This window comes from Bos grunniens, chromosome 19 (genome assembly GCF_055505025.1).
Source record: "Bos grunniens cultivar Pamir isolate PY7600 chromosome 19, Bosgru_T2T1.0, whole genome shotgun sequence".
Taxonomy (NCBI): Eukaryota; Metazoa; Chordata; class Mammalia; order Artiodactyla; family Bovidae; genus Bos; species Bos grunniens.
In genome coordinates, this window is record NC_141183.1 from 24,639,267 (window position 1) to 24,651,072 (window position 11,806).

Consider the following 11,806-nt stretch of genomic DNA (forward strand, 5'->3'; position numbering starts at 1 on the left):
AGGAGAAGGGGACAACAGAGGACGAGATGGCTGGATGGCATCACTGACTCGATGGACCTGAGTCTCAGTGCACTCCGGGAGACGGTGATGGACAGGGAGGGCTGGCATGCTGCAATTCATGGGGTCGCAAAGAGTCGGACACGACTGAGCGACTGATTTGATCTGAATGTGATATCACTAAATGTAGACCTGAGAAGAGATGCACATAAAATTGGTTCTCCTGATCTGGTACTAGGGTACCAGTCAGCTTCATCACACCACTAGAGAGAGGAACAAAGGTGATGAAAATGTCCTGTATCTTGTGCTGGTTCCAACATTTGTCAAAACTTTTCAAGCCATACCCTTAAAACGGATGCACTTTATTGCTTGCAAGTTATACTTTAAAAATTGACTATAATGTTTCAAATGAAGTATCAGCAAAGACCACAATGCCCAATAAGAAAGGACTGGTCACGTTATTGTCTATCTTCCTGACAGAATATGATGCAGCCATTCAAATAATTTATCAGATTTTAGCAACATGGCAAATGCTTTGCTATGTTTAGTGAAAAAGGCAAAATAGGAATTTTATTTTTAGCTTGTGTTCGCCTATGCAAATTCTGCAGGCAGAACGCTTGGCTTTTTTTTAAGTTAGTTTCTTTTGTATTTAAAAGCAGTAGATAGCAAAATGGTTTGAGTCCAGAATCTGCAGCTGCACTGCCTGGGTAGGCAAATCCCAGATGTTACTTTGCAGGTGGGTGACCTTGAGCAATTAACCAAACTACTTTTGAGTCTTGCTTTCTTGACTGTAAAAAGGGAATAACAGTTCCTACCTCACAGGGTTGTTCTGAAGATTAAATGAGTTAATACATGTAATGATCTTAGAATACTACAAAGAGCAAAGGCTTTATATAAAGATTAGCTATTACCCTCATGAGGCAATGATACTGTTTGGACGATAAACTATATGGAATACAGGCATTTATTAGATGTCAAGGAGCAGTGGTTCACAACTGCGGGGGTAGGAGAGCAATTTTTGCTACCAGGGGACAATTAGCAAGGTCTGCAGACATTTCAAGATTTTATTTATTTATGGTTGTGCTGAGTCTTCGTTGCTGCGTCTTCTCCAGTTGCGGCAAGTGGGGGCTACTCTCTGGTTGCGGTGCTTGGGCTTCTCATTATCGTGGTTTTCTCTTGTTGTGGAACTGGGGTTCAGTAGTTGCTGCTCACGGGCTCTACAGTGCTGGCTCAGTAAATGTGGCTCATGCACCCAGTTGTCCGTCCCGTGGCATGTGGGATCCTCCAGGACCAGGATCAAACCCATGTCTCCTGTACTGACAGGTGGATTCTTTACCACTGAGTTACCGGGGAAGCCCTGGAGAGATATCTGATGGTCAGAGATGGGGACGGGGGTGCAATACTCTAAGTTAGCTAAAAGATCCTGCAGTGCACAAGACCGCACCCCCACAACAGAGAATTATTTGGCCCAAAATATTAATGGCTCCAAGGCTGATAAACCTTTAGTTATAGTCTAATAGAGGACAAAAGATACTATACTCCACCCCTGACGCAGGGATCCTGAAAACCCTTGTAAATGTAAAGTGCTTACATTGGGAACATTTTTTGTTCTGGATGGGCTCCTGGATGGTGACTGGTCACCAGAAAGACCAAAACATAATTAGAAGCTCGGAATTTTCAGCCCTGCCTCTTACCTTCAACTTCTCTAAATAGGGGAGAGGGGATGGAAATGGAGTTAACAGTTGATCATGTCTACGTGAAAGTTGCTCAGTTGTGTACGACTCTCTGTGATTCCACGGACTATACAGTTCATGGAACTCTCCAGGCCAGAATACTGGAATGGGTAGACTATCCCTTCTCCAGCGGATCTTCCTGACCCAGGAATTGAATCAGGGTCTCCTGGATTGCAGGTGGATTCTTTACCAACTGAGCTATCAGCGAAGCGCGGTCTACATGAGGAAGCCCCTATAAAAATCCTAATAGTAAGGGGTTTGGGAGCTTCCAGAGAAGTGAATACACTCTAACAGCTCCTGTGTTCAGACCCTCCCAGACCTCCCCCTATGTATGGATCTCTTAATCTGTATCCTTTAAAAAAATTTTTTTTTAATTCATTTCGCTGCACTGGGTCTTAGTCGTGGCGTGTACTACCTTCAGCTGCGGCATGGGGATCTAGTTCCCTGACGCAGGGTAGAACCTGGGCCCTGCATTGGAAGCATGGAGTCTTAGCCACTGGACCACCAGGGAAGTTCCTAAAAAAATAATTTTATTTAGTTTTGCTGTGCTGGGTCTTTGTTGTTGCATGGGCTTTTCTCTAGTTTGCAGAGAGTGAGGGCTACTCTAGGTGTGGTTGCCAGGGCTTCTCATTTCAGTGGCTTCTCGTGTTGCAGACCACAGGTTTGCAACAGAGTTGTGGTTCCCCCACTCTAGATCACAGGCTCAACAGTTGTGGTGCAGGGGCTTAGGTGGGATGTAGGATGTAGGGTCTTCTGCGGCATGTGGGATCTTCCAGGATCAGGGATTGAACCTGTGAACCACTAGGGAAGCCCCATCTGTATCCTTTATCATATCCTTTAATGCACTGGTAAATTTAAGTGTTGCCCTGAGTTCTGTGAGTCTCTCCAGCAAATTTAGAGATCCCAAGGAGGGGTCATGGAAGTCTCAGATTTGTAGCCAAGTCAGAAGTTGTGGGTAACCTGGGGGCCTACTACTTATGATCAACATTTGAAGTAGGAGGTGATCTCGTGAGTTGCTGTGCTGTGCTCAGTCGTGTCTTGACTCCTTGTGACCCCATGGACTGCAGCCCGCCAGGCTCCTCTGTCCGCAGAATTTCCCACTCTGCCCATGAATACTGGAGTAGATTGCCATTCCTACTCCAGGGGATTTTCCTGACCAGGCAATTGAACCCATGTCTCCTGCGTCTCCTGTAGTGACAGGCAGATTCTTTATCACTGCGCCACCTGGGAAGTAGCGCACCCTTAACCTGAGGGAGCTGACTCTATCTCCAGGTAGACAGCGTCAGAACTGAGTTAAATTGACCCTCATTGTCAGAGAATTGCTGGGGGGGGTGGGCGGGGGCAGGGAGACTCCCACACATCTGGTATCAGAAACCTGTAAGAATAAAGGAGACACACAAGACAGTTCGCCTTTTCTTAAAACAATGAAGCATATAATCAAAATTGAGTATGTACTCAACCAAATAAAGAAAAAAAGAACAGAACATTAGAAGGGTGCTGGCCCAGAACACAGGATTCCCTGTAACACCTGGCCAGGAGCAGCCTCAGTGAGCCTCAGGGTTTGTGATTCACTGGGCATACTGAGTGATTTTCAATTTTTACCTTATTTTATTGGTACATTTGTAAAAAGCTTAAGTCAACATTAAAAGCCTTTACTTACCCCTCCATCTGCATTCCAAGCATGAAAACCCAATTCGAGTCAGTTCAAATATGTTTAGTTCATATACTACTTTTTAACACAATTTGACAATGATATCAAGCAATTAAAAATTCTCAGAAGTACTTTTTTGGGGGGAGGAGCAGGGTTTACAAAAATGTTACATAGTAATACTTTGATTTTCATTTAAAACTGAACTATGTTGAGAAATACGCCAATATTTCACTGGTATTATAATTTGGGATTACAGGTGATTTCTGCTTAACTCTTCATGCCTTTTCAAATTTCTCCATTGAGAAGCATGTATTATTTTGATAACTAAGAAAAGAACAAAGGAGTCTCCCCTAGTGGCTCAGCGGTAAAGAACTGCCTGCCAATGCAGGAGACCCCTGGCCTGGGAAGATCCCACAGGCTGCCGGGCAACTAAGCCTGTGCGCCACAACTATTGAGCCCATGCTCTGGAGCCTGGGAACCGCAACTACTGAAACCCATCACCCAGAGCCCATACTCTGCAACAAGGGAAGCTACCACCATAAGAAGCCCGTGCACCGCAATGAGGAGTAGCCTCTGCTCACTGCAACTAGAGAAAGTCCCAGCACAGTCATACAGAAATAGTTATAAAAAAAACAGGAAGGAAATAATGGAGGACTGAAAATGAAAGGAGAAAGCAGCTGAGGGTGTGTGGTCTGTCTCCAGGCTCACTCTCTGGTCAGCACAGGAGAGGGCAAGGGCAAGGCTCTACTTCCTGGAGACAGTCTGCTCTACGTCCCACCATCTCTCGGAGGCCCCGGCTCAGGATCCAGGAAGCTTTTACCTCTATATTCCTGCCTTTGTTCTTCCTTCTTCGTCCCCAGGATTGAATCCCTTTCTGTTGGGGGTGGAAGGGATACAATTTTTTTTTTAAATCACCTATTTTGCAGAAAATTGTTGATAGTGGCCTGGTTGTGCCAGGCGTTCCAGGGCCCTTGCCCTTGAGCATACAAATCTTTCTTCAGACTTTCCCCCTACCCATTTTCCTTGATTTTTAAAAACTAATTTTTCATCACAAAAATAATACCTGTTCACTGAAGAAAAACTGGAATTCACAGAAATAAAAAATGAATATAAAAATCATCTGTAATCTGCCAACCAGAGTTAGCCATTATTAACATATGGTTTATACAGTCTCAGTCTTTTTCCTATTCAGATACACTGGTTTAATACAGGTTTAATACACTTCTCTTCTTGGAACAAAACAGGACATCTATATAATACTTGCAGAACTTTTTTTACTGAGGTATACCATGCCTACGTTCAGTGCAAAAAATGTGTTAACTCTGAAGTGTACCTCTTGAATTTTTCACATAAATAGCTACAATATTTTTACTTGCTTTCTGTACTTAGCAATCTATTATGAACATTGCCCATATTATTAGATGATCTTTAATGGCATACTTTTTCATGGCTAACTACAGTTACAATAGTCCACCACAGTAATGTACTGTAACTTATTTAACCACTCCGTCACTGCTGGGAATTCAGGTTGTCTTCCGTTAGCCCCTGCATTAGGTTCCTATCACTGCTGTAACAAATTACAAACTTAGCGGCTTACAGCAACACAAATTCATTCTTTTCCAGTGCTGAAAGAAGGTTCAGTGAGTCAGCAGATTTGTGTTCCTGGGGCTGCTGGTGCTCGAGTGATTAACATTTCACCTGCCAGTGCAGGGGGTGGGGGAGCTCAGATCCCTCAACCCTGGCAGTCAAAAAGCCAAAAGGTAAAATAAAAGCAATACTGTAACACATTCAATAAAGACTTTTTAAAAAAGAACTGTTTTCTTTTGGGAAGCTCTAGGGAGAATCTGTTCCTTGCTTCCTCCAGCTTTCAGAGGCTGCTGACATTCCCTGGCTCACGGCCCCACATCACTCAGGCCTTTACCTCTGCCATCACATCTCCTTTTCTGACACTCATCCTCCTATCTCCTTCTTCTAAGGATTGTGATTACAGTGGGTCCACTGAGACAATCCAGTTCCCACAATTAACCACAGCTGCAAAGTACCTCCTACCAGGTAAAGTAGCATTTTCCTGGGCTCCAGGGATAGCATCTGGACATCCTTTAGAGAAGACATTCAGATCACCACAGCTAAGGACACTCCCCTCCCCATTCTTTTTCTACTTCTGCTGTTCCTTCTCTTCTCCCTCTCACATTTAGTGCCCACTAGTTTTTAACACCATTTCCAGTCCCCAGATCTCTTTATTGCTTTTGTTTCCTATGTCCTCCAAGACATAACTTATTCTTGGGAGCTCGATGATTGTTTCTGATCTATTGATTTCTAACTTATTTCCCAAGCTCCAGCCTTTCTCCCAGATCCCAATCAAGAATATACAGTCTCTGGGAATCACCTGGCGGCCCAGAGGTTAGGACTTTGTGCTTCCAATACCACGGGCCCAGGTGTGTGTGTGCGCGCGATAGAGACAGAGACAGAGACAGAAAGAAAGAGAGAGAATGTAGTTTCCCTTGGTTGTCCCCTTATGACCTTAAAGACTAAATATTTCTGAAACTGGATACATGACCCCTCCGCCATCCTCTACCCCACCTTCCTGCGCCAACTTGGCTCCCATATAGGATCTTGTTTTTAAAGTGACTACTCTCAAAAATACTTAAGGCTGAAGACTGAGGATTCGCCTTGCATTCTCTCTCCTATTTAATCAGTCAGTAAATCCCATCAATTATTTTGTGACTTAGCATTCCTCTAATATTCACCTAATATCTTGGCTATTGCTAAAGTGTGTAATCACACTTTCTCCCCATCAAAACCATACTGCTTTTATGGAGGTGGATTATCCTCTCCTCCAGGAAGTCCTCTGTGACTGCTTCTTCCTGGGATACCATCTCCCCACTTCTAAAGGAAAAAGCACATAATTAAGTGTCCACTATATGCTCAGATTTTTCAACCATTTTAAAATTTAAACTTTACTTATTTAAAAATATTTATTTGGCTGCACCGGGCATGCAGGATCTTTAGTTTCCGCATATGAACTTGTGGAATCTATTAATAGCTCCGTGCACTAGACTCTGAGCTCCCAGTGCTCAGTCTTAGCCACTGAATCACCAAGGAAGTCCCTAAAACTTCATCTTTAAAGTAATGTTTTTAATGTATACAAATGAGGAAACTGAGAAGCTAAGTAACTACGCAAAGTAACAAAACTAGTAGACGGTAGAAGGTGAACCCCAGCCTGACCAACTCCAGTGCCAAGCTTTCTGCCTCTACTCCACCATCACCTCCTTGGCGTTAGTGCCCATGCTTCAAAACTTGACTATTCATTAAAAGCATCTGGGAAGGGTCTTCCCTGATGGTCCAATGGTTAAGAATCCACCTTCTAATGTAGGGAGGGGACACAGGTTTGATCTTGAGTGGGGAACCAAGATCCACATGCTGCGGGTGATAAGCCTGCATGCTGTTATCTAGAGAAAAGCCCCCAAATGCCACAATTACAGAAAAGCCTGCATGCCACAAGGACGACCCAACACAGTTCCCCTTACGCTCCCCCCCCAAAAAATATCACCTGGGGAACTGATTCTTAAGTCCCATACCAGAGCTACTAATAAGATTCTCTGAAGGTGGAACCCAAAAATCTATTTTTAAAAATTTCTATACTCATCATATGACATATTACTTATTACTAACTAGGTATGCTTAACATACATGCCTTATTCCATCAACTAGTGGAGGAAATACTGTCCTATTCATCTCTGTGACCCATCCAGTACCGTTATAGAACAGGCACTGGAAAGTATCTGTTGGTGGTTGGAGTCCCCTGGTGGTCCAGTAGTGAAGACTCCACAGTTCTGCTGCAGAGGGCACAGGTTTGATCCCAGATCAGGGAAGATTTCGCTCCCCCCCACCCCCGCCTGCCCCCCCCCCAAATCCCTGCTGATTATTTACTTTTAAAAATATTTACTTTTATTTACGGCTGTGCTAGGTCTTCACTGGCATGCACAGGCTTTTCTCAAATTGTGGTGAGCGGGGGGCTATTCTCCAGTTGCAGTGTGCAAGTTTCTCGATGCGACAGCTTCTCTTGTTGTCTGTTGAGAAGCACGGGTTCTATGCACATGGGCTTCAGCAGTTGTGGCTGGAGCACTCCAGAGCCTAGGCTTGGTAGTTGTGGCACACAGGCTTAGCTGCCCCTCAGCACATGGGATCCTCCTGAACCAGGGATCAAACCAGTGTCCCCTGCATTGCAAGGCAGATTCTTAGCCACTGGACCACCAGGGAAGCCCTCTGTTGGTTATTTATATGCTAAAAAATTATAAGGTACACTGTGAGGTATATTGTTACAAGAGTTCAGAGGATAATAGTAACAGTAACAGCTAGCGCTTACTGAAACCTCATCATATGCCAGGCCCTCACTGTTCTAAGAAATTCACAAGTATTAAACTTCTTAGGACTTTGCAATAATCCTATAAAGCAAGATCAGGACACAATCTGCAGGGTCCCTCGTTAAAAAATTATTAAGAATTTCAACATGGTGACAGGGGAGCATTAAACCATAGTGAGGGGCCAACATTTCTAGGCACACGTGTGACTGTACAGGTCTCACACCCATAAGCCAACCCTGGCTAAAACTATTATCCCCATTTTACAGATGAGAAAACTGAGACACAGAGGCATCAAATAAGCATTTCCAAGATCACAGTTAATAAGGGAAGATATAAATGTGCACTATCTTAGAGAAGGCTTCATTGCAATCTATTTATGAAGTTCTCCAATCCTTCAAGGTTCAGCTCAAAGACCCTTTGTCTACTAAGTATTCTCATAAGCCAGAAAAAAATTCTCCTCCTCCTCTGATATTTTAGCTCCACGACCACATCTGGTTTGCACATTTCTTATGGACATCACATCCCCATGTCACACCTGAAATAACCTGGGAGGTGCGGGGTACATCTAAGAAATTCATGTATTGGAATGAATGGTCAAAGACACAAACTTGTGCGTGACTTGAGGACTGGGAGAGATGAGGAGGGAACGCCAAGCAGGCACAGGCCTAGGACAGAGAGCACTTCTGAAGGACGAAGAGATACAGCTGCCTCGATCAGTCCAACGGTACACATGGGTGCTAGTGTGGAGAACGCTGGAAGAGAGGATGAAGTGTAACATGTTATAAAGTGCCTTTAACAAAGCTAGACCGTCACTTCTCAAGGGCCGAAAGGATATGATGCATGTGCCCCTCTGAGGTCAGCCAGCTTTGCTTAGGAGGAAAAGGCATCAGGTCACAGTCTGACAGCTTCTCCCTTCGCAGCCAGTCGCCTCACATATAAGCTCTATGGGTTAGTGGGGAGACTGAGCCTGGAGTGCCATCTGATCCCATCCATTCACCAATTCACTTGTTTAACACATGTTGGTGAACATATTCCAGGATGAGATACTTGCACCGAGCACTCCACAGCTCCCATTCATGCTCAGTCCAGCCAGTGGTGTGCCAGTCTCCCATTTCACAGGTCTAAGGAATTAAGTAACTTGCTCAAAATTAGACAGCAGGAAGTGGAAGAGTAAGACTGAAATCCAGTTTCTCTCTTTCATTTCAGAATTTGTTTATTGGATATGAATATTCCTGATATTCAAAAAGTTATAGAGAATAGCCTATTAAAACCCATGTACTCCATTCAGAGCTCAAGAGGTATAACCTGAAGCGCCTGTGGACCTCTCCACATTCTACTAAACCACACTGCCGCCAATTCCTCCTACTTGATTAACACTGCATGTGGCATCACCACCCAGAAATCTTCAATCAGTTTCCAAGTTCAGTACCATTTCTATTTCCACTATTATTTCCACCCTTCTCCATTTTACAAGTAACATCTTGTATCAGGATTATTACAATGGCATTCTAATTGGTTTCCTTGCATCTGCTCTTCTACATTACAATCACCAACCTTTTTAAAACCTTTGAGTAGCTGCCTTTGGTCTTAGGATATAGACAAAAGCATCTGCATGGCATTCAAGGGTCTCAGATGGTCTTCCCCTACTCTGCACACTAGCTTTGTCGCCATCCCCTGTTCCGATATTTTGGGCATACTGGCCTTCTTGCAGCTCCTTATAATCCCCAAGCTCCCTCCCACTACAGGGTGTTTGCACACAGAGTTCCTCCCTTCTTCATCTGAGTAACTCTCTTCCCTTTCTCAGGTGAACTTTCTTTCCTTGAGCCTCCTGGCTGGGTCATTCTTTGATTATCTCTCACTTTCACAACTTTACATTTATTTATGAGATTAACTGATTAAACTAATAGGCCTTTCCTAACAGGCCAAGGACCAAGAACCACTTGCTTACTACAAAATACACACTAAATAAACAATAGCTAATGTATATATAACATATATTATGCTGGCAGTGATCCTAGGACTTACCAACCCACTAAGACCTCCCAAAAGCTCTATGAAGCAGGTACAATTATTAGCCCCATTTTACATATAAGCAAAGTAAATCACACAAGCTAAGAAGTGGCAGAGGTGGTTCATGAACTCAGGCAGTAAATGAGTGCTAAGTGCCTCAGTAAATCTGCTGAATGCATGATAGTGCTGAGTGCTTTTGACAGGGACTACATAGCACCTATCTTAGTTCAACAAAAAAATCAGCTGGTTATGTTAAGGGTCTTATGTTTGACTGGAACTTTGCTACAAAACATTTATCTTCTTGGCATTTTATTCCAGCTACCTGAAAATCCGTTTGCCCTCACTGGTAGTATCATGAATCATGACTGATGCTGAGCAGAGGGGCAAACTGGTAAAAGGCCAGGAAAAAGTCGGCGGAACAGAACTGTGGATCATTTGTAACATGGGTAATCCTCACAAAGACAACTCAAAGGTTTTCACAGATGTCATCTCACTTAACCTTCACTGATTCCTAATAAAGTTACACCCACAGGGCAGTTCTGCATCAGCTGATTGATGAAGCAAAAGGCTGAGATCAGGACTGCTAAATCATCAGAAATTAACTAGTCACAGGATGGGTAAGGGAGGTGTCCCCATACTTCCAGTTGCAGAAATGTGTTATTTCTGGCAGAGAAAGACCTCTTCTTCATTCTTAAGGGTTAAAGGTAGCTAGCTAATTTTCCTGATTCTTTTTTGGCTGCCCTACACCGCCTGTGGAGTGTCCAGTTCTCCCGACCAGGATTGAACCCAGGCCGTGGCAGTGAAAGCATTTAATTCTAACCGCTAGGCTAGCAGGAAACGTCCTAACTCTTGGCTGGAACTTCTCAGCAAGGACGGTGTTGCTCTTAGGTTTTCCTAGTATGGCTACAGTAGGGGAAATTATCCCACAGGCTCAAGTTATATGGTAAAGAGCTCTATAAGCTAGCTACATCCAATTAACCCTAGGCCAAAACGGTGCAAATGTAACAATTCAGGAAATTCTTCACCCAGAGCCTCAACACCAATGTAAAGGAAGTCAAGAAACTGTACGCACCTTTTCTTTATGTGCATTTTGCTAGGGAAAAGTTTTCATTAGTTTCTTTCAGGGCTGTAACTAAAAAAGGCTAAGAACTTTATGCCTGTACACACATTCTTTCTGGTTCACGGAACCAGAACTTTACAATAGGAGCACCTTCGCAGGATGAAACATTTCTATTCCTTCAAGTACCTGATAGCTATGGATGCGGATCTAGGAGGAATCCCAATATCTAACCCACGTTAAGCTTGACCTTGTAACAGCACAGGCCTCAATCTAGAAGTAGGTCTAAAGGGACGGTATTAGCATTCACCTCCTTGGAGTGGCCTGTAAGGATAAGGACAGTTCGTGCTCGAATCCAGTCCCAATCAGGCGACTAATCGGCTGAGTAACCTTGGACAGGTTGCATACCCTCTCTGGGCTTCAGTTTCCACATCAGCAAATTGCAAGTTGAACCGCACGGTCTTCAAGGTCCTTCCCAGCAGAGAGCCTGGTACCAAGTAGGCCTAGCCATTAAAGCAGCTTCCTGTGGGCGCGGTGCAGGGCTTTAACGGTCCCCCCTCCCCCGCTCGAGCCCGCGAAACCCTCAACACGCCCCTCCGAGTGACGCCGCTTTCTCAACCGCAGCCTGGACACGGCTCCGCCTCTTTCCGGGGGCGTCCCGTCGTGCCCCGCGCCAGGCTTCTAAAGCGGTGGGTCGACTCCCGCCTTTCCGCGGCCCCGACCCCTAACTCCTCTCCCCAGTTTTGTCGGGTGCCTTATCCTATCAACGTCTAGTATCCCAGCCAATCACGCGGGTCCGGAGTCTTACCTTCGGTCCATCCTCCTCCCAGCGGCCAGCCGGCCCGAGCTCAAGGCCTTTAGCAGGCCAATCCAATCAGTGGCCGGCTCTAGCCGGCCTCACCCCAATGTCCCTCCTCTCGGCCAATCCGCGCGCCCCATTCTGCTGCCCGCCCAGCCAACCCCGGGCCTTGAAACCAGCGGGCAAATGGGCGCA

The 11,806-nt window shown here is 44.8% G+C and overlaps 1 long non-coding RNA gene across 8 annotated transcripts; it reads right to left on the reverse strand.

Moving 5' to 3' along the window:
* Positions 1-943: 943 nt before the first annotated feature.
* LOC147351767 (uncharacterized) lies at positions 944-11,775 on the reverse strand. 8 transcript variants are annotated; one of them, XR_015147672.1, is made up of 4 exons: positions 11,123-11,426; positions 4,202-4,255; positions 2,146-2,246; positions 944-1,354 (listed from the first exon to the last, which is right to left on the reverse strand). It is a non-coding gene; the product is annotated as an uncharacterized LOC147351767 (long non-coding RNA). The 8 variants fall into 8 exon arrangements; XR_015147667.1 differs by lacking the exons at positions 2,146-2,246; positions 11,123-11,426 and adding an exon at positions 11,621-11,775; XR_015147668.1 differs by lacking the exon at positions 2,146-2,246 and having other exon boundaries at positions 11,123-11,465.
* Between the last annotated feature and the right edge of the window lie 31 nt (positions 11,776-11,806).